At 32.9% G+C, this 21,523-nt stretch overlaps 1 protein-coding gene across 1 annotated transcript in view; it reads left to right on the top strand.

Moving 5' to 3' along the window:
* Positions 1-692: 692 nt before the first annotated feature.
* Positions 693-21,523, top strand: part of LOC124359405 (zinc finger protein 492-like) — a 33,450-nt gene continuing 12,619 nt past the window's right edge. Inside the window, exon 1 of the mRNA XM_046812134.1 lies at positions 693-813. The gene's annotated coding sequence lies outside the window, so the exon portion shown is untranslated. The remainder of the gene's footprint in view (positions 814-21,523) is intronic.

The raw sequence follows: 21,523 nt of genomic DNA, 5'->3' as shown, positions 1-21,523 counted from the left end.
CTAGATCACTGTGTAGGAATCCTATTGTCAGAGTCATTAGCGGTTCAGTAATACATTGTGGTACTGTATGTAGTTCACAAACGGAAGTAGACATATTATTTAATTATGTACTATGTCAGTGTTCATGGTTAACAACTTCAGGTGTTAAGCAAAATTGTTATAGTTCTTACTTTAACTTCGGTCCTAAAGCGTCTACTTTCGGTTATTGTAATTTACTGTGATTATAAGATATTTCTAGTCATATATTTTCGTTTGCTTTATTGCCCCGACCAAGAAAATATATACTTACGCAGATCTGAGAAGCCTACCTTTGCTACAAATAAACTAAGATGGGGTTTATAACAGTCGTTAAATATGTATTAAAGGTTAGATAGTAACTTTGTCTTTGATATCTGCATTGCAGTACTGATGAGCACTGCATACTTCATATTTGCTAAAATATATTTAAAAGTTTGTTTTTTTTCTGAAACTTATAATTACTTTTCTTATTTGGATAAACTCTGTGTTCAAAAACGATTGCAGAAAAGGGTGAAATAAGAAGTGGTGTTAATATCAAGCTTACTATACGCCTTCAAAACCATAAGTGTAAATAAATTTAAGATGGTTGTTGAATTAATTAAACATATGGTTATACTACTATATTACACTGCTTACACAGAACAGTTGATTAATTTTAAAATTGTTTTTGAATGAATAACAAATGTTTGTGACAATGCGTTTCTTATGGGAGTATTCGCAATTTTAGATGCCAGAGAGGCGGAGCCCTGATGTCGGAGGGATAAGTCCTTCATTAGTGCGCCTCTAGGACACAAGGTAAACTTATGTACTCATTTTCATCGCTATATACTTCATGTTTGCAGGAAGTTGATAAATCAGTCAGTCGGTCAGTCAGGACATCTCCTTTTATATACAGGATGTCCTACGAGTAACCTGACAAACTTCTCAGATGGTTTCCTCTCATTACAATAATAAAAAAATATCATATAAAAATATGTATGAAAAAACTTTTTAGCCAGTTACGGCTAGCGAAAGATTTCACCCGATTTTCTTGGAAAGGACACAAATAAAGCAAAACTGGTGTTTTTATGGAGTAAAGATGGTTGTTAAATTTGTTGCAGTTTATGTAAAATGAACTCAAAAGTTGAATAAAATATGCCTGAGACCCATTAGATGACTCATTTCTGAGATATTAGACAAAATATTCAAAATTCGGTCTCAAAAAACATTCTTATTTCACCCTTTTCTGCAACCGTTGTTGAACACAGAGTTTATCCAAATAAGAAAAGTAATTATAAACTTCAGGAAAAAATATACTTTTAAATATATTTTAGCAAATCTGAAGTATGCAGTGCTTGATCAGTTTAAGGATATGAACTTCAATAAATGGGCAATAAACACTAAAACTTTTTAAACAAAACTTTTAGAGAATTTAATTCCAAAGAGATTAATGTAAAATAGGCTAATAATAAACAAACACACATGTTTAATTAATTTTTAATTAATTTTAATTAAATAACAATATACGAAAAATAAGACAGGCAATATCTGTTTATTAAATGGACGTTCTTCGTAAAAACAAATCTTTAATGATAATTTTTTAGTCAAGTAAATAATTACAAAATATTTACAGTACAAAACATTGTAGGTTAAGAAACAATATTTTTAAAATACAGCGTCAATTTAAATGCTTTTAGTTTATTGAAAATCGAGAGTTGGCAACACTGCTGCAACAATACCTGAAGTTATTATTGTAGGGCTGTCCAACAATTCAGCTGTTGCAGTAACTCGTCTAGCACCTTTGGTTTGTGCAGCGTACGTGTATTATCGCATTATTTGTGCTTTATTCGTGCTTTTTAACGACAAGATGCCATTTACATTTTCAAATCAAGAGTATGCAGATATTGATTTTGTCTATGGTTTTGCCAATGTAAATAGTCGTGCAGCTAAACGTGATTATGAAAAACGATTTCCGAATAGAAGAACACCTACTCACTTAACATTTGCATCGGTTTTCAATAACATACGAACAACAAATGGATCTTTTCCAACCGTTATTTGTTCGAGAGATCGTTCTGTAATACAACCTGTACGCTAACAAGATAATAACATTGGTATGATACAACGCAGTCCTCAACTTAACACTCACCGAATTTCGAATAGATTAAACATATCTCGTAATACAGTCTGGAGAACATTGAAAAAAAAAACAACTTTTATCCATATAATTTAAAAAGAGTTTAAAGTCCATGTGACAGTGCATTAAGATTACAATTTTTTCGATGGGTGTTATAAAAAGAAATAATGTAAGTTATCTTTTATTCACGGACGAATCAATGTTTATAAAATACGAAATTCTAAATTTGAAAATAGTCACCGGTGGTCAACTGAAAATCCAAAAGCAGTTGTAGATTCGTACATTCAAATTCGATTTTCGATAAATGTATGGAGTGGTATAACTGGGAACCAGTTAATTGGCCCATTTGTTTTTGAAAACCGCCTTACTGGTCTTGTGTACAAAGACTTTTTAGATAATCAGTTCCTAGTTCTACTTGAAGATGTACCACTTGAAAGAAGACATTAAATTATATTCAAACATGATGGCACGCCGACACATTATTTACAAAATGGTAGAGAGCACTTGCAGTTACGTTTTCCAGGCAGATAGATTGGTCGAGGTGGACCAATTAATTAGCCTCCAGGTACCCTGTATCAAATCCCTTGGATTTAACTTTAAAGCTTTAAATTACTACCTACTATTAAATTCAAATAATTTAAAACAACTTGTATACGCAGAACCAGTTAATTCCAAATTATTGAATTATTGAACCGAATATTAAACGCTTGTGAACTGCTTAAAAAAGACCGAGATACTATTGGAAGGTACACGTGGTTATGTTAAACGCACTAGATTATCAAGGAAATAATGTTAAACACCATTTTTAAGGTATGAAAAATTGAATAAAAGGTTAGCAAAGATCAGAATTTAAAATATTTTGTGTTTACGAGGAATTTTCATTTACTAAACATATTATTGCTTTTTCTGCCTTATTTTTTGTTTGTGTCGATTTAATTAAACATTAATGTATTAAACTTTGTGTTCTTTTATTAGTAGCCTATTTTACATTATTCTCTTAGGAATTAAATTCTCTAAAGGTGTTGGTAAAAAAGTTTGCGTGGTTATTACTAATTTAAGTACTTAAAATCTAAACATAGCATGTTTTTCGAGACCGAATTTTGTATATTTTGTCTGATATCTCAGAAATGTGTGGTATAACAGGTCTGAGATATATTTTATTCAATTTTCCAGTTAATTTCACATAAAATCCAATATATTTAACAACTATCTTTACGCCATAAAAACATCAGTTTGGCTTTATTTCCGTCCTTTCCTAGAAAATCGGGTGAAATCTGTCACTAGCCGTAGATCGCTACAAAGCGTTTTTGTACACATATTTATATGAACTGTTATCATTAATTTTATAAGAGGGAACCACCTGAGAAGTTTGTAGAGTTACTCGTAGGACACCCTGTATAACGATAGATTTGCAAAGGATGTTGCATGGCTGATTAAAGTTTGTAAATGTTTTGCAGTTATAATGTGTGATCGTAGGAGTATGAGTATACGAGTATGATACTGATAATTATATCGGTCCCTTAAAAATATATTTGCTAGCACTATAAATTTGAGAGAACCTGTAAACACATTACTTGTACAGGGAGACACATAATGCAGGGGTGTTACATGACAATGAGACCTCTTAAGATGGACTATCAGAATTCGAATAGTTTAAATTACATTCTTATCGATTAAAAATCCTACTATTATTATTGTGAGTAAAGTATTTTAATTAGAAGTAATCAAATTTTATTGTTCCAAAATTATGACCTACTATTCTATTCAGAGTCTTACTGTACCTCCAAACCAACCAAAAGATAACGATTTCAATATTTACCATAAACTACAACATTGATTTTGAAACTGACTTCAAACCGTCTGCACAGTATGCACTGGATGGTAAAAAGTAAAGAAAGTAAATAATAACATTACCTTTCCAAAGTACCGCATTTTGCACATCAGACTTTTGTCTTTGATGAACTGCACAGCTAGTTACATTCTATTTATAATGGCACCGCCACGCTGTCTGCTATGTTATTTACACAGATACATCTTGATAGGGAGCAAAACAAAACAAACTTTTTGCCACAAGCAAAGATGGCGAATTTCAAAGCGCCTGTAGAACGCTTCCCAGTCTTGATTACAAGGCCGCAGCCAGAAACAATTGGGGGGGGGGGAGGGGGAGTGTTGCCTAACTATGAATTATTTTTCTTATCGAACCCCGTAATTATTATTTTTTATAAAGTGTTTGCCATGCTACTTCTAATAAATTTGCTGTGATGTGATTTAATATATCGACTCTCCCAAAAGTCCCACAGTGGTAAATAGTTGTTATGGCTCATTTTATAAACATGAAAGTCTGAAAATAGTTTCTAAGGACTACTGTAAAAGTAAAGTCTTGGTGTACCTTAAGTAAAATAAATTAAAAACTCATCAAATTTAACACAAAGTTAGCAACCTTCCATTTCACCCCCTCTCCATACAAACATGTCTCTGTAAGCACCATTACCATAGTTCTTCAAGCCGTCCTACATTGGATAACCGCTTTACATAGACGCCACTAAGTGTAGTCACACATGGGAGATGGATATCAATGGGAGTGAAGACATGGAGGTAAGGAATACCATTACCAACAAACCGTTGCGCGAAATATTTATCACAAAGTTCAGGCATGTGTTTAGATATTCGCAGTAAATACGAACCAGAACGAGTACCGTACTTCTTTCATATATTACTCTTATGTCATTCAAATTGAACATAATTTTAAAGATATTCAGTAAAATTGGATTTTAATCACGAACTAAATGCAATAAGAAAATGTTTAGATTTTTATCTAATAAAACGATAACATAACAAGCAGTGATATAACACAATAACAGAAAGTGAGATTAGGCGTACAAATTTGGAAACTGTACAAAATACAATGCAGTATCAAACGTGTTAAGGAAACAGTGCGAATTGAAAGTTTTCCAGCCTATCGCCTTATCATGCTTGTTTGTTTTTCTGCTCTCCTCATGTCTTCATTACACTCTTAATAGTATTTGAAGTCTCGTCAAAAACGTTTATGTTCTAGGCTGAGCGTTAGCGATGCCTATCACTTGAGGTTCTGGGAAAATTTCATTTCCATCTGCCTATCCGCTCGATATCTCCAAGGCGAACAAATCTAGATTTAAAATTTTGCATACAACTCCAGTGAAACCGTTTACGCGTCACGTGGAGTGGCGTACTTCTACTTCGATTCTTGTAAAAGATTTGCTATAATCAACCAGAATCTAAAGATGTTCACTTAACGCTTGTTTTAATAAATATCAATATAAAATTTAAATAATATGATATATGCTTGCTTCAGTGATAAAAGAAGCGAATATTATAAAATAAATATAAAGTGTTAAAATAAATATAACATGTTGACGTTATGAAGAACTTAATTTGTTTGTACTTGACATTTTTTACTGCACATTAAAAAATAATAATAATATATGTTTATTATTTTAATTAAATTGGTGGGAGAGGCTATAGAAGGGGATGGGGTACATGAGATAGGGGCGGGATACACAGAAAACTGTTTATTGTAGTCTACATTTACAAACGTTGGTACGGCACAGGTTTCTATATTGCACCGGGCTCTAGCTGTCTTCATAACCGCACATACTGCCTTTTCTGTTCAACTGCCTACTTACTGGTGGAGTTTGAAGTCCGTCAGGGCAGACTAACATTTGCATAAATCCCATTCCTTTATTTTGTTTTACTGCAACTGAGGTCTGCAACATTTGTTATATCTTACACATAATCCATCACGATCACGATATCGGGTGGCAGTGGCTGGCTACCAGATGTAGACGGCAGCGCCCAGCCACGACGAGTACCCGCCACAAAAACAGCTGATGTAAGAAGTGTAGTAGGGAGAGTATGCATTGCAGATGACAGATCGACGGCACCTGTTTCGAGAGGGGAGGAGCTCACGGCTTATTTCTACTGTCAACTATTACCAAGATCTACTGACTGCGCTGTTAATTATTGTAAGGAATGGGTCCGCGGTCAAAGACCTTTAGCACATGTTTCACCCTTCCTTATCATCCCCTCATTTCTCAAGAATCTCTTAATTGCCTCACTAACCGGTTTCGTCAGATCGTTATGAATGCGTATTCATGTCACCCTTTCGGTAAAACAAAATATAAGCCTAGATGACTCACGCAGCTCCCATAATATGTTCTACGCACTCAGAAAATCTGTAAAAACATTCTACTAGTATAGAAACGAATTTTGAATTTAAATACAATTTTTATATTTTTACATTAATTTTGATGAAATTTCGGAATACCAAATATATATTTAAGATATTCAGAGTACAACGCCTGAGATATAGATACATGTCCTATTGATGTAAGTAAGTAGGCGCTGGGGTAGAGCCTCTATGACGCTGGCACACGCACTACCTTTACGCTCCAGAGTTTAAATTCTGGTTACGATAGACATATGCAATTTAAGCGCAATTCCAGTGGCGTAGCTAGGAGGAGGTATCGGGAAGTATCCCCCCGAAATTCTTCAAGACAAAGATTTTTAAAAGAAAAGAGTCAATAAGCCACAAATAAATAAGTTAAAAATAAAAAAAGCGCTTTACTTAGTTAATGGTAGAACCTAATATTAAATAAACAGGCCTTGTCAATCTTGGCCCCGATCAATTGGAAGTCGGTTTAAATTACCTCATCGATAGTTATTGAAAAATATTTACTAATGCTCAACCAAATCCCATGGAGTGGCATGCACCATCACCGAACTCACTGTTGCTTACATAGAAATGAAATATAAGTTTATAGGTTAGTTTGTTTTTGAGATATTGTGAGGACAGACGGAGATAGACCTAAATGAATAGGCACAAGTGATAGGCTTCGATAACTCTCATCCAATTTGGCGTTTTCGTTAAATTTCACTTATTAAATTATTCACTCATGGAAAAAAAACGAACAAACATAACGGTAATTAATTAAATCTCCTTCTTTAAAATGTTTATTGGGGGGTTTAGGGATTGACATCTTTTATGAATTATTTCCCTTTTTTAGGATTTTAAAATGATTCGAGTTTTTTTTTATATTATCCACCTTCTTATCACATAGTGTTTCATAGTCGTTGTTATAAACTACCTGCTTGTCAATTGTTTATTTTTATTTTTTTAATTTCAAGACCGAAATGTGATACATCAGCAAACTTAAGTATTTATCTAAACTCAATGGAGTAGCCCAGTTTCAAATCTAGTTATGTCCATACAAACAACATTTCCAGAAAGGGCAAAAAACTGTGGCTAGTTTATTTTAATACCTTAAAATTGGATCTATTTTTTTTTTACTGTAAAAATCAATACTTTCATTAGGTTATTAATGGCAAAAATCTGACATTGATAGTTTACTGGAAAAATTAAAAAAACGTTTTGGACATAACGATGTTTGCAGCAGTTTTGGGAACTTAACGAGTTTTGCATCAGTATTGGACATAATAAGTTTTAGTTCTGATTATTTGCTCTGATATTTTTGCAATATTTAAATGATTTTATGACAATATTTATATATTTTTATTGTTTTTGAAACACTAAAATACATTTACCTGTGCATAACAACATTTTTTTAATAATTTTTTAATAAATAGACCAGAGAACGGGTTTTAATTTAAAAAAAGTACAGTAAAGTGACTTTTTAAAAACTGATTTTTTATTTTACATTTTTAAATGTATTACACAAGAAGCATTTAACTAAAAATGAAATAATGATTTTCAAAAGTAGTTAGAATACAAAATTATAGTGGAACTTGTATGGCTTCTTGTACTATGTCACCAGTATCAGAGTCTTCATCAAAATCTTCTCCACATGGGTGCTGCAGCTCTTCTTCATGTTGCTGAAAGAGTTCTTTGAAAAAAAAGAAGCTGCTATTTTTCCTTCCAGTGAGGCATGAAGTGTTTCGATAGCAATTTGTTCAAGTGTGTCAACTTGCTGGTTTGAAGAACTTGCTTTTTTTTAGCTATAGTTCTTTTCCAGTTTTCTATGTTTCTCCTTTTCTTTCTTCCACATCCTGGAGGGAACTGGTTGAACAGTTAGTGGGTTCATTATTTTCCCACAATAATTACTAAATAATATAATAATAATCAAAATAACCACACTAAAAGATGATGTTACTTTCTCAGACAAGAAAGAAGTGAGATTGTATGTCATCTACAGGGTGAGTCAGAAATATGGTAAAATATTTTAAGACGTGATTCTAGAGCTAAAAATAAGAAAAAAAAATGTTATATAAAGGTAGGTCCGGAAACGCTCCATTACTGAGGTAATGGCTGGCGAAAGATTTTGCTATGTTTTCAGTTCACCTGGTGAAATTAAGTGATTCTGATAAGTTTTGTTCTTACTTTTTAACTCAAATAAGATGGATTCATAAAGAAAACCACCTGAAAAATCAAATAAAAACCACTCTAGAGGTTGTAGTGTGAACAGTTTTTTGAGAAAAAGTATGAAATTTGCCAAAAAATCTAATAACATAAATACCGTCTTAAATGTTTGATGTCGAATAACATTGTTAAATGACCAATACACAAATTGTTTTTCCTAATACAGATTGTAGAGAATTTAATTCTGAAAACAACCATAATAAGCAAAGTTTAACTAAATGTGTAAATAAGTTATGAAATTGACTCCTCACGTATTACACTACACACAGCAATTATTTGCTGTTTTTATAATAAGAAATGAGTATCTGATTGGTAATAGGTGGTAATAATTAATCATTTAAACAACAACTGTTTTAAACATATTTATATAATAAATAATCAGCTGGACATTTATTAATTACATTCACCTCATTGTCGAACAAAACAACAACAAACTGTAAAGATACTATGTGCTTGTGTTTAAGTCTTTTAACCAGTTATTTCCATCCATCGTATTAGTGATTTGTGTTGTGTTTTTCATTTATTAAAAATGAACGGTAATATTCATGTGTATTCAAACTCTGAATTAGCAGACATGCATTTTAATTGTATGGTTTGGGACGCTGCAATAATATTGCAGCAAGACGTCTGTACCAAGAGAACTTTCCTAACCGCAGGTGTCCAAGCGCAAGACTTTTGCCACTATTCATCAACGCCTATCTGAAACATGTTCTTTGAAGTCTTTTGGAGCATAGTAATGCAGACATCGCCCAATCATGTTGGACTGTTGAACTAGAAGAGTTGGTTCTTAATGAAATTTCTGGTTATCCTGAAAAGAGCACTAGAGAAATGGCACTACAGATCAATGTCAGCCAATGTAGTATTCGGAGAATACTACACGCGTACCAGTTACACCCATACGAGTACCAGTTACAGCCACACCACTTCCAGCATGGACAAACCCTTTTGCCACAAGACTACGCTCCCCATGTTGTTTTTGTCGATGGCTTCTGTTAAAATGTGCTGATCCAAACTTTTTAAATCCAATTTTGTTTACCAATGAGGCTCACTTTACAAGAACAGCTATCATTAACTTCCATGACAACCACATATGGGCAGACAGAAGTCTTCATGCTATCAAACCTAATCGCCTACAACATCAGTTTTCAGTAAATTTTTGGCCTGGAATCTTAGCAGATCATTTAGTCGTATTCGTGCTTCCTCCCAGGCTTAATGGCGTGGTGTACTTGAACTTTTTAAGAGACGAGCTACCCTAACCTGCTTGATGATGTATCTCTGCATTTGCTCCAAAACATGTGGTTTATGCATGACGGGGCACCTGCGCACTACTCTCTGGCTGTTCATAGACACCTAAATGAGAGTTTCACAAATCAATTGATAGGCCGAAGTGGACCATTTTTCATGGCCAGCAAGATCACCGGACTTAAATCCTTTGGACTTTTTTTACCTTTGGGGACATTTTAAAAACATTAGTTTACTCTTCCCCAATAAATACCATTGAAGAACTCCGATCAAACATTTCTAATGGAATAGAAACCATTAAGCAGACACCTGGAGTTGAACGGGTCCGAAACTTGATGAGAAGACGCCTGAACGCGTGCATTTTGAACAATGGAGGTCATTTAGAGCATCCTTTTTAAATCTTCCGGTGAAAACTAAAAGCGATTGTAGATGTTTAATTGTATTCAAAAATAAATTTTGAACTAAAAATGTTTTATTTTTCACCAGCTTGTTACCAATCAGATACTCATGTATTATTATAAAACAGCAAAAGTTTGCTGTATAGTGTAATACATGAGGAATCAATTTCATAACTTTTTTACACATTTAGTTAACTTTGCTTATTATGGTTGTTTTCAGAATTAAATTCTCTACAATCTGTATTAGGAAAAAAACAATTTGTGTATTGGTCATTTAACAAATGTTATTCGATATCAAACATTTAAGACGGTATTTATGTTATTAGATTTTTGGCAAATTTCATACTTTTTCTCAAAAACTGTTCACACTACAACCTCTAGAGTGGTTTTATTTTGATTTTTCAGGTGGTTTTCTTTATGAATCCATCTTATTTGAGTTAAAAAGTAAGAACAAAACTTATCAAAATCACTTAATTTCACCAGGTGAACTGAAAAACATAGCAAAATCTTTCGCCAACCATTACTCAGTAATGGAGCGTGAGCGTTTCCGGACCTACCTTTATATAACATTTTTTTCTTATTTTTTAGCTCTAGAATCACGTCTTAAAATATTTTACCATATTTCTGACTCCCCTGTATATTGGAGGGTTCAGGCAGGTAGTATTACCAACATAGTAAAAGCAAATACATCTTTTAGCCAGCTACAAAATTATGATATTATAATAAAGTTAAAAACTAAAAGTTTGACCAATATGGGACTAAACGAGTTTTGGTACAGTTGCCTTTCATAACAACTAAATTTAAGGCGGACATGACGAGTTTTGAAGTTGTTTTTTAAGAATGGACATAACAAGTTTTGTTGTAGCTTGAGATAGGGACAAAACGGATTTTGCAGCAGTTTATAATATTTTTTTATTTATTTTAAGTCGTTTAACGGGTTTTGCAACCATCTGAATGTATTATAGTGTTCCTCTTAAATTACTTAACAAAATGGTACCCATAACTCATTTTTTTTAAATTTTTGGACATAACGAGTATTGAAACTGGACTACTCATGATAACATTATAAACGAAGGCTGGTGAGTGGATGTGTTTGTTTAGTTTTACATACAAACCTGCTAATTTCAAATCTCCAAATCGCTGCACAATTTTTAATAACAAAAAATGTTAATAGAGTTATTTTCTTCCGATTTCATTTTAAATTTAATTGAACTGTGAAGTGTATTAAATATATTTGTTTTTCCTGTAACCTCTCATAGTTTTATATTACAAAAATAATCATCAACATACTGGGTAAAAACACGATTTCTTGAAATATAAAAAAAGTATTCAGTACATAATTTCTTTCTTCCCAGTCCGCTGTAAAAGTGGTTCTGCAATCAATGCTGGTAGGCGGCTTTTGTAATATTTTTTTTTCAATCAAGTTTATGTTGTTTCTTGACCATAGTTTTATATGATCCTATTATTTGGGCATAAGGAATATTTATTGTAAGTATTAAAAATACACATTTTATTGTATTATTCGACTGAATACTTATTAATTGCATTCAATATTTTTTTAATATTTATGTGACTAAAACGGACATGAAGTTTGGGAAATTGTTAAAACTGTTAGCATTCAAAGTACCTATGTACTCGTATAAATACAAAGTTCCGATGCTTTGTATTACCTTAAATGAATTAAAACAATCCTTTTTATACATTAATATACGTTATTTACTACAATAACGTACAAAAAGTACAACAGTAATCTTTCAAACCTTTGAAAAACGTATTGATAATGTTGTTAAAAATAGTTTAAAAGCATGTTATAATTTATTGTAATTTCAACATCAACTTCGTTTCTGGTAAGAACGAATTATTACGGTGTATGAATTTGTTATCATAATTTAATGTGGCAAATCATTGTTTTGAACACACAATGATAACCAATAATAATTCAACCTGGATTAACAATATAATTGCAAACTTGGTACAGTACCAAAAGACATGTCCTTAAATGGTCTCTGTACCCCTATCACACATTTATTGTACAAATCAAACATGTCATTAATTACCAAAATCAAAACAAGTAATTGTAAACTAAAACTTTATAGACGTTTCAATGTTTAAAGTAATACACATTTCATATCGCTTTTAGGAAAAGATCCCATTCGAAATATAGACTTTTAAATCTATCTGGAATAAATTAACAGTTTTTCAAAAGTTTTTATTATTACCTTTATGAAGCTTTCCCTTTATTACCAACCAGGGTGTATAATAGAACTAGTTCATCATCCTACATTATATCAGGTAATACAAATCTTCTGAGGAAGGTGATTTTGTATGAAACCCAGCACGATCTGAGTTGTCCTGTATTAGCAGCCTATTACAAGCAGTATTGCACAATCCTTAGGAGAGTAATTCAGGCTGCGAAATGTATGGAGAATGACAGACATAACTAGATGCGAGTAATAAGCCCAAATCATGTTATACAGCAGGTTGTACGCAGCGAGAGAGGAAGACACAATAATCGAAAACGAGAATACTACGCTTACACAAATCAAAGGTAAATCTCAAAACCAATAGATATGTCTCATGCTTTCAATATTCTCTTTGTAAATGTTACAAAAGGTCTACCATCAGATATACTGGATACACTTGAACTGTTAAAAAAAACTGAAATATAGAATAGTTTTTCAGTGTTTTTATACTCGACCACTCCTGAGGTAGTGCAAAAACGAATAGCTTCTTTTAAGTGACCATCCCATGAGACGGCAGCTGTTGTTGGCTGTTTGCAACTGTGTTTAGATAGGCAATTTAAACAGACATTACAAAACAAATACACTCACATATTATTAAACACAGAACACAAACAAACACAAAACTATGGTTTACATAATAAACACAAAATAAACAAGGGTCGCATTGGTGGTGTTGTCGCATCAATGTGAATATATTGTATTATTGTACTCGGTGATGAACACACATGTCCATCCAGACCATCTAGGGTTCCTTCTGATTGCTTCGCAATTTTAACCTGATTCCAGTGCCTTAGGAAATGGTTCCTTCCTCTTGCTTGACGTTCTGTACTGTCCACTTTCCAAAGATCCCTTGTTCAAAACATTATTTTGTCACCAATACCATGTAGATTATAGGTGTAAAAATGCTACTATTATAATACACTATAGGTAATGAATTGTTCCGTCCAGCCACACAGAGTTTAGATTAATTTGATAGAATAATGTAAATGTGTATGTATGTATATTATTGGTAATTAATGTAAATATTTTTGGAGATTTTGAGTCTTGCCAACAAGTCCACTGGACTTGGGAAACCCTAAATTTGTAAGGAAATGTTGTAATTGAATAAATAAATCAATTCTATTGCCTGGGACGGCGTGCCCACTTCTATTAAAAATCGTGTGCTCATCTAGCTGCAAAGCCGTTGCAAATGAATCATGAATCGTATAAAACATTATGATTAAAATAAGTTTTTGAAAAAAATATGAAACATAAATGTCAAATTATCGACCATCGGTCATATCAATGTTCATCACAATTTAAATGAAAACGCAACAAATTTGATCTAAAGGCACTTTATTGAACTCTTTTCTAGTCAAGAGAAAAAAAAACATATAGCACAAATGTTACTAGAAAAAGAATTAGATTGTATCTAGGGTGGGGTGGTCCATTAGAGATCTTAACCAAAGTTAATATATAAATTTAAAAGATTGATAGCTAACCCAAAATAATTATTCAATGCTTCAGTAGACAATGCAGATCAAGAAACTGGAAATACGTAAGAACCAAGGGCTAAATAAACTTTTAGTTGCCCAGATAACGAAAGATCAAAGAGTCTACGTGGATTTGGTGGCGGGGGATTTTAACAGACCTAATAATCTGACAGACCAGTTCTTTCAAGGGGCTGAAATTTTTCAGAAAAGTAGACCGAGAGCTCCAAGAGATATAGCTCCCTTAGATAGAACGTACGTAGGCAAGAAGCTACCAGAGGAGCTCTCAAAGATCGAGCGTTTTTCGAGAATATTAAATGGATCTTAACTTACCTATCAACTTATATATTTAACCTCAACACCATTAATATCCAATTCCAGCCTTGACAAAATATCTAAAATTTTATGCAATATTTTTCCTTAATCTGAAATAGTTTTCAATACATTAAAAGTATTCTAATGGTAATACATATGCGTAATGGATTCAGGATTACTTGCTCAAATGAATCTCAATAACCTGTTCAGATATACAGACAGATTTGAAATTTTAGCGGTTTTCCTCCTGTGGAAGGGTCGCATCATAAAATCAACGTTTATGATGCGTTGCGGGTTATCAATACCCATGGTCTCCACCGTGTGATTAACAATGACTTAGTTCTGAGATTCCTGCTGACCACAATGTATCACAATCTACAGAATATCCTGTAATCTCTACCATTACCGTGCAGTTAATTATGATTTCTAATAACTCCGGAAGCGGAAAACATTACTCCTGCTAAGTCCCATACATATTGCAGTTACACGTAACATCTGTGTGTGCATTCGTAGATGGGTGACCGCAGATTTACAAATACAGATGTGCAAAAGACGTTAAGTGACTCTCGGTTTAGGGAGGGGTGGTGGAGGGGGGCGGTGCACACGACCAAGTGCAATAACGCCTCATCTGGCGGTTACAAAAACCGAGTATTAAATGAATCCCGACTGACTGACTATTCGACGTTTTTGTGTAATTTGATAAACGGGACAAGTGTCGGCCATGCGAGGCACAAAAACAGTCGGCTGCCGGCATGCCCCTGCCCCCGCACCATGCCGACATGTTTACAATCAATACTTTATGTTATTTCCATCTTGTCACTAGCACATCACCTAGTTTTTTCAACACAAAGTTCAATAAACTGATAAGCGCTTAAAAGGCTTCTTTTTATATCGATTTGCGTCATTGACCAAATTAGACATTGCTGAATGGAGTTTGAGTGTCGATTCGTTCATGTTTTGATGTTGTGTTGCCGTGTCGATGTCAGCTTTCGTAAATTTTAATGGGTCCAAATAAAAAAGAAGTCACAAGTTGGAGGTTTACATTAAAACGTCGAATTTAACAATTTAGTGTCCAAACCATTCCTAGTTGAGAAGTAAAATATTCGATAGTCCGATAGCACCATTTTATACACCATAAACGTTTCTGAAAAAGTTCCATTCATTCGAGTGATAGGCTTCTCTAACGCTCAGCCAATAAGGTAGGAATACGCCACATCACGTGTCGCTAAACAGGCTTCGCTGACGTTACTTGCAAAATGTCAAGTGGTACATAGTTATGTCGTTCTATAGTTAGGCTACTTGCGTTAATATGTCACATAAAAATGTCATATGATTGTATTCATATCAATAATACTACCGGTAATGTAAAACTGTTCGTTAACGCTAAGCCAAATCCCATAGAGTTACATGCACCATCATCAAACTGAAGGTTGCTTATGAAGTTTCATGCATCATTCCTATAGGTCAGTTTGTTCCCGAGATATCATGGAGACAGACATACAGAAAAGAAAATTTTACAATATCTCGATCAATAGTGTTCATTGACGCTCAGCCAATAATTTTCAGATTGTGCTCGTTCTGTAAGACGTTTTCCTTGTTGTTTGTATTATCTACTCTAAATGGTTACTTTAAAATGTAAGATTTATTAGGCCAGTAAAAGAAATGTTACGTTAAGAAATTTATCTTGCAATTCGAACTATATAGTGTCTCATTTAGAGCTGGCCACAGGAATTTTCATGAAATTATTTATTTCGCAAAGCCTTCATGATACGAAGGTAAAATTTGGCACTCATCTAGACACTACACTATTATCATTTGAAACAGTTTAGTCTTTTAATTGGATTTTTAATTGAAGGTGCAGTGTTGTAATCCATTTGTTAAAAATGATAACTTATATAGTGTCATGAAACAAATGTTTCATAGATGAGCCTATGAGAGGATCTAGAACCTGAAATACTGAACGTCATAGTTTTAGGTGCCGAGAGTTAATGTGCACTGTGTTACAAAATACCTTGATTTCTTTCAAAAATATGAAGCGGTAATTTTTTCTTCGAGTTTTTCAGCTTGATACTCTTAAAACCAGCCGTCAGACAAATAAATAACAATTGTATATTGCCGTCGGACAACCAGACAAAGACACTGAAAGGTGTATGGTTAGCTGACCCTGGTTTAACATTTGCATGTGATGGTTCGTTTAAGGTATGTGATACTAAGAAAAATATGACTATACCAAACATATAATTTCATATTTTAACCCTTTTGGCTTCCATTTCGTCCTCCACCAAAATAGCGTGGGCGGTGATCGCTTTCCTTCTTAGTGGAAATAAAACTTCTCCGTACATTCCAAGAAAAGCCAGGTTGTGTGTTTATAAAACGATAATTGGTTTTCGACTCCTGGACTATCAAAGGTTTTAATCTTTTTCTTTAAAAACTTCACTCTTCTAAATTAATCTCCACGATATAAATGTTGAACGTTTTTAATTTAAACGATTTTAAATGTTTACTTTTTAATGCTTTATGGCAAATCCTTTTTTTTATAAGTTTAGCTTTCAAGAAAATTATCTTCGTCTCCGAGGAATTTTAGAGTAAACATAATGTGAACATCAGCACAACAAGGATGTTACTAAACGTGGAACAATGGGTAAACATGTGTCTTTCTTGTTATTGTTATCAAAGATTTTTCTTTTAGATATTTATGAAAACACCTCTTTACAAAATGTAACTTTTCAACTATCAGTCGATGTGAGTTTTCACACAAACACATCTACATTGGAGATGTGTTTGTTAAAAAATATAACTTTATAACTGTTAATTATAATATTACTTAATAAATAGTTAAGTAATATTACAATTTCTTGACTGTTTACTAAAGGTTAAATTTCTTAAAGGTTATAATTTCTTGACTTGATTTAAAGTGAGACTTTCGATATCAATTAAGTTTGTTTTAATTTTGTTATGTTCTTTAAAGTCTGGAAAAATGTAAAAGTGTGACGATAGCTCTAAAACTCTGAAACTACAATAGATTGCACAATGCTCTGAAGCCGCATTAAATGGACCAATCATATTCTGAAATTGCATACTACCCAGACGATTATATTCTGTAAGTATACAAAATGAGATGAGATACTCTGAAATCACGTCGAAACTGCAACAAGTGGTTCAATTGTATTCTGAAATTACACAAATAAATAGGACAAAAAATGTACTTTGATATCAATATGAATGGTCTTAATATTATGTAGTTAACTATTCGTAGATAAACATGGGATGATAATACTCCCAAAAACTAAATAAAGTATTACATTAATTCGATTAATTTATTATTGGATGAGCTTTAGCGAAACCTTATCATTCAAGAGGCTGAAATAAAATTTCATTTCTGTATGTCTGTAGCCTATATCCGTACGATATCCCCGATAACGAAATCACCTACTTGACATTGTGCGTGAAGTTTCTTTTCTGTTCGAGCAACACTGAATTAGATGATGGTGGTACGTCACTCCATGAGATTTTGCTGAGCGTTAGCGGATATTTTTACATTGGTCTTATAGGTAGCCGTGATAGCAACGATTAATAGCAGAATAAATAAAATTGTAAACAAACTGCGTTCAATCTGAGCATGTAACAATTTTATTCATAGAGTAAAACTAAAACATAACATAAGAAAAGATTTGATTCTTTGTTTGAAGGTTATTTTTGACGATGTAACCAATCTTACCAAATCACACTAGAAGTTTCCACCTCAGACCAGTCGTAGGTGGTTAGTAGACGAATGAAGACGTATTGTGACCTGTATTCCGTAGTTCAGTTTTAATGATTAGTGTTTTGTATATTTTTTTCTTAAGTGCATGTTTATAGAGTTAGTGAAGTTGACAAACAACATGTAGGTTGTGATTCCTGACTTAGGCGTGCCACAACGCTTTGGTAAAATTTGTTTATTTTAACCTAGTTTGTAACTATGTATTAGGTTAGTTCTTTACCTGAAGAAGAGATCAGATTACAGATCTCGAAACGTAGTGTTACTGATTTCTTGTTTCACTGAACGATGGCAAATGTCCGGAAAATCATGTTTCCTTCACAAGATTTGATTACAGCGCACTCTGACATTGTAGTACACTCCGTAGCTCACCGGCACTTTATTTATCTGTACATCGCTATGAATCCTAACTTAATGAACAAATATTTGAGTATATTATGTGGTAAAATATCTCGAGAAAGATTTTATCCGTATATATTTTGCATAAAACTTCATTTCTACGTGGGCAAGAATGTGTTCCATGATGATGTACGTATGTACTATCTTGGAATTTATCTGGACGTAATTTTTGTGTCAATCTTTTCTGTATATTTGTCTGCTTATCATATCTCATATCTATCCGTAGAACATCTCAAGAATTAAATGAGTTATAAATTAGGAATTTTTATGGAATTTCAGCGAAGATTGTTACGTGACACGTGGTTTGTATGCTCTAGGAACGATATTAAGGTCCTAACATTAAAAGTCATCCCAAATGAACCTACAGTAAAGATGTACACCCTTAAGTCAAATAGATACAGATTTTATAATAGTTTTAAATATCAGAATGCATTTCTTCTGACAACATTAATTAATTTACAATTTCGCACGCAATTCCTGCGGTTACATAAAGACAAAACTCTCACTGCGTCGGTTAATAATCCCAAGGTCCCAATTATAATCCCAATTCTGTTGAAAAATTTTTACATTCTTTCCGTGTGCTTTGTATATTACCTCAATGATTTAATCATTTCAGCCCCTACTAAGCTGATAAAGTTTAGTTATCTGAAATGGACAATACAAATAATAAATTATTTTAATCATTAGTAATGTTAGCAATACTATTAAATTTAAATTTAATAGTGGCATAAATTTTATATTTTATATCAACAATTGAATTTTGTGAATGTAATAACAACTCAAAATTGCATGGGAATTCGTCAAATCGTATAACAACAACTGATTAAATGTGTTGGTGAGATTATATCTAAAAGCATTCCAAATATTACAGTGTAATAATAAATCACAAGTTAGTAAATCTAAACTGTCAGAAACCAGCATCCGAAGAATTCCTCCCGAGAGAAACATAGCCCTTCACAAGATAATTGGTCACCCTTTTTATAACTACGTAGGACTGGTTTCACTGATTTTAATTTATTCTGGTAAGGTACCGGTATTCAACAATTTTGGTTCAAGATATATGGTTGTTTAAAAAAAACACATTTATTCTTTGTGGCCTTGGGGTAAGTTTTGAATCAAACATGTGGAATAAGGGTGTTTATGTATTTGAATAGAAAATAAGGATTAAAGGTGTAAATAAGGAAAATATAAACAACTAGAAGTTACCGCGGCTTCGTACTCAATTTTGTACCTGTATGAGCTCTTCTGGTTCGAGTGAATTATACTTCCTACTCGAATGTTTCGTTTGCCGTTTTGCTACAATAAAAAAATATATATATCAAGTGTATAGGCCTATTTATGGCCACAGTAGTTTATTTCTGTCTTAGTATTTGATGTGCCATAGTTGATCTAACCTTGTTTCCTAGGTTACATACACGCAAAGGTATACCGGGAGTTCAAGATTGCTCGTATGTACGATCCAGACAAAGAAAAGATTAAATGGATAATATTGTGCGTAATAACAAGACACACAAATATATTTATGTGGTTAAGTTAATTTATTGGTTGCATCGTAATCGCTGCTCTCAAAAAACTGGTTATGGTCAACATTTTCAAACCGTCTCTTTTTTAGCTCTCTTAGTACCTATAACGGAACGTTTATTGCATAAAATGTCTTCTAGTTTTTAAACATTACAATTTTTAAACACTTTTTTCAGGACCAGCAAGCGGAGATTTATTGAGTTAATTGTTTGAATGCAATGACCCATTTTCTACATTAAAAGAAAGGAGATTTATTACTGATTTCACAAATACCATACCACGTTAGACTCGTACTTTCCAGGTAGGAAACTTCAAATAATTAATAAAAGCGCGTGTCTTGTATGGTTGGTTGAAAGGGGTTTTTCTACTAGACGGATAGTTGGTAAACCTGACTGATAGTTTAAAATCACCCGATATTTCACTGCATATAGTGTTGGGATCAGCTGTTTAGTTAAACCGAAAGTATCTGACAAGATCAGTTTAAAGATTACTATTACTGACATTATTTGACAATAGCGTGTAACTTATATCACATTTTATAAGCTTTTAAAATTAACTAAAAACCATCATATAAAAATTCCAAGCAAACCCCGTTTTACAGAGCTATGACAGTTTGAAACCTTTTACTAAAAACAGGGTTTTGAGTGTACCGAATAAAAGACGCAATCAATAATTTGTTTATCTTTATCTTATCTATATAGATTTGCTTACCTTGTTATTACGCACAACTTTCTCCATTAAATATTTGCTGAGCCTCTTACAGTGTGAACTTTTTAACGTGATGCTACTATTTTTAAACATTTAAGCGTTCGCCAAAAAGCCGAACATTTTACATAATTTTCAAAAGCCGGAAGGTCAGGACAACAAACATAAAAAAGGACATTTCCTCCTAAAGCCGGACGTCTGGTCACCCCGTCCGGAAGTCACCTTTAAGCCATTGGTCCCAAGACTGTGTTGCAGAGGACTTTTTAGTCATAACTTCACCTGATAAAATAAGAAATTCTTTACTCTCTTTGCTTTAACAGGTCTGAGAAGCCTACTTCTGTCAAAATACTACTAAGATGGGCTATATAAACCTGCTCAACAATGGTTGCTGAAAAAGTTGAAATAAGAATGAGTGCTCAGTACCAAGCTTAATCTATCCCTTCAAGACTGTAAATGTAAACAAATTTATTAATTAATTAAACATATGGTTGTGCTATCATAAAACAATCTTCACACAGAACAGTTGATTACACTTAACAGGCTCTTTTCAACTAATAATATTTGTTTATTGTAATGTTAGTTCAGAGACCAGTGGGGCTTAGTCCAAAATAGCAAAGATCCTCAGAAGTTCTATGAAATGTTTCAGTACAATCAGTTCAGTAGTTTCTACGTGATTGAGTAAAAAAAAATACATATACACCATTAGATTTGTATATATATATATATATATACAAATATATATATATATATATATATATATATAAATAAGGAATTTACCATTTAGAGCCAAACCCCAACCAAAATACCAATCTGATAAATTTAAGAAATGTTGAAATCGCACATCAATTAATTTTAAAATCAAGGCAACCAGATGGGTTGAACCTAAGATGATTCTCTTTTCCTTTTTATGACAAAAAAATTTTAGTTC

Source organism: Homalodisca vitripennis, chromosome 1 (genome assembly GCF_021130785.1).
Source record: "Homalodisca vitripennis isolate AUS2020 chromosome 1, UT_GWSS_2.1, whole genome shotgun sequence".
Taxonomy (NCBI): Eukaryota; Metazoa; Arthropoda; class Insecta; order Hemiptera; family Cicadellidae; genus Homalodisca; species Homalodisca vitripennis.
The sequence above is the reverse complement of the archived record's forward strand: the minus strand, read 5'-3'. Positions and strand labels throughout refer to the sequence as shown.